Consider the following 3093-nt stretch of genomic DNA (forward strand, 5'->3'; position numbering starts at 1 on the left):
CTAAGGATCCAGATTTGATTCCCTAGGACCCACATAAGCCAGAAGCACAAGGTGAGGTATGTGTCAGGAGTTTGTTTGCAGTGGCTAGAGGCCTTGGTGCACTCATTCTCTCTATATATCTGCCCCCCCTCAAATAAATAAATAAAACAAAAAAAAATCAAAAGAAATACTTCCTAAAGAACAAAACATAGATCCCGTGGAATCACATGATTTCTGTGGGCCAGGCATAGATATACTGTCCATCTGCTGTTGGGGATCTACACATGACATCCAAGGCTGCAATGGGCTGTGTCTTATCTCTTGACTTATCTTGGAGTCGAGGCCATGCAGATGACCACCACCAGACAGTGGGGTCTTTGAACAGTTAAGGATGCCTAACAGAATGGCCACTCAGGGCACTGGTTCAGCTGAAAGATAGCATGTTAGACATTGGCATAGCTGGTAGGAAGTCAGAGGCAGTGAGCCTTTGAGTTTCAGTCTGTCAGGGGGCATTTCATCAGGTGAGAGACATGATGGGTCGAAAGACTGCAGGAGGTCAAGATTCTAGGCTTACCATGTCATTGTAGCAGTGCAGGACTCATTTTTGTCAGAAGCAATTATAAATGAAATTTTAAATAAGATGTCAAGAATGATTAGGTTAGGCTAATATTGCTGAGAAGTGAAAAAATGGTTAATACATTTAATGTGTCAACTGCTGACCAGCCAGTCTTTCTTCTCTGAGACAGGCCCATAGCAGGACGAAAGTAGGACAGGGTGTCTCAGAAGCCAAGTAGCCATGAGGAGCCATGCCAAATTAGTTTTAGATAAAACGTGTAGGAAGACTTATCCCACATGGCTACCTGTTTTATTTTTCCATAGGCCTGCAGGGCCAGTGGCTGGGTAGGAGGTGCCAATCTTTTTCTTTTCTTGGCAATCTTGTGGAATCTTTCACCACAGCTTGATATTCTTGGGCATTGGGATTTGAGACATCTGAAGATTTATAATTGTTGTCTTTTCATTTTGATGATAATGTTAAAATATCGTTTGGGACAGCAATGAATTTGAAAAGATACCATGTGGTTCTGAATATTTCACTCTGAACATTGTTATTAAACTAATCCTGGCATGGGGTAGCCCTGTTCGGATGATTCGGTGGACAAAGAGCAGACAATGTTCCCTGGAAGAAGAGAGGAGGTGGGAGGATACAGAAGTCCTTGCACAAAGATAAGGACTTCTCAGGAATAATTGTGATGACTTCATATAGGGTTTGGCTGCCTGTAGAATCCTGGGGAAGATAAGACTATTGGGTCTTCTTTTTTCAGAGAAGAATGAAGTTTGGAGAGGTTTTATGACTTGGTGCAGGTTACATGGCTGGAGGCTGAATTTATGTCTGGCTCTGCTTGGTTCCAAAGTTGAGGGAGATGATCTGTGGGGATTCTGGCCTGCTAAATCTGATAAATAAACCCACAGAAGAAAAATCCCAGAGAGAAAATAAGGTTCCCAAGTAAGCATCAATATGGAAGCAGACCTTGAATCCCCTTGTGCAATGAAAACACAGAGAAGATATCCTAAGTGGAAAAATCCATAAACAGTTAAAAATTAATGCACCTTAGTAAGGCTGTGACCAGGTTTAAAAAGAACAAATCTTGCTAGAGCAATGCTTTTGCATTCTTGGGGAAGATTATACAATGAAGAGATGAAAGGGAAGCACCTGGTCAGACACACATTGATTTCCAGAAAGCATATGACCCATGACCAGCGGGAGCCAGTCTCTGAAGGATGAGCTATGAGCACCCGGGCTGGCCTCTAGGCCTCAGTCGGAATCCTGTCACCCTATAGGCAGCAGAAGGCAAACACATCTTTAGGCAGGTTGCAGAGTATCCAGATATCCAGAAAGATGAGAAATAGGCCAAGAGCTCAATCACACAGGAACAGAGACTGCCTTAGAATATTATAGAAATTTTCATTAAGACTGTTGCCTGTGACCTTCCTTCTACCTTGTGACTGGTAGAGCATGATGGGATGAGGAGAGATGGGTTTTAGAGTGAGACTGGGTCTAAATTTCAGACCCACCATTTCTCAGCTGTGTGATGTTGGTGAAGTCCTTGATCTCTGAGGTATCACCCTCACAAGGTAGCTCTGAGGAGTCTGGCCAATTCTAGTTTCCTTCTGTCCCTTAGTACAAGTCCTGGGTTCCCTTGGTCATCTGGTCATAGCACATCTGTTTCCATCTCAGATTGCTGGCTATCTTCTTTTCCTTCACAGCTAAGCTAGATAGATTTAGATCCTTTGGCCAAGATACTTCCCTCTCCCTCCTCCACACATCAACATTCCCATGTTATAATTTCATCATCACGACTTTTCCGAGCTTTCATAATTATGTGTCTTAAACTCCCTCAGGTGAACAGAGATCTTTCACACACGTGTGTTGGTCCAGACCTGCTTTGGCTCCTTCAAGACTTCAGTGCTTCATGGTCAGTGACTGCTTCTTACACTTCTTATTTCTCACAGTGTCCCGTCAATAGCTGGGCACATACTAGCATAAACTCGGTGAATATTCATTGACAGAACTCGTGTAAACCTGCCCTCAGTAAACATTAGTTGAGAGAACCTGGGGGTGTGTCAAAGCGGTGGGCCTATGGATCCTTTCAGCCGATGCTTATTGACCATCTTGTTGCTCTCTGGGACAGCATTACCTGCTGCTGTGAACATTGCCAGGAGTGAGATGTGACCCTAAGGACGTGAGAATCTAGCAAGGAAGAGAAGCGTAACACGTAGAGGACTGAACACTGTGCTTCAAGCTCCAGACAGTGTTTGAACATCGGGACAAAGTATTGCAGGACGAGTGGGCATTTGTCAGATTGGCAGTGGGGTGAGTTGTCCCAGGAATGGAACACCAAGTGCAAAGCAGACATTTTCAGGGAAAACAGAGTAATCAAGTGTGGCTCAGCATGGCTAACAAGGAACAGTGGAAGGCAGAAGGGGATAGGATGGTCAGACACACTGGGAGAAAACACTGGAGAGTCGGATAATAGTGAGGCCAGGCAACAGACAGCTTTGCAGTTGGCGGTAAAAGCCATCTGGACTTCATTCTTCAGGAAATGAGGGAAATAC

This window comes from Jaculus jaculus, chromosome 17 (assembly GCF_020740685.1).
Source record: "Jaculus jaculus isolate mJacJac1 chromosome 17, mJacJac1.mat.Y.cur, whole genome shotgun sequence".
In the NCBI taxonomy this organism is placed as follows: domain Eukaryota; kingdom Metazoa; phylum Chordata; class Mammalia; order Rodentia; family Dipodidae; genus Jaculus; species Jaculus jaculus.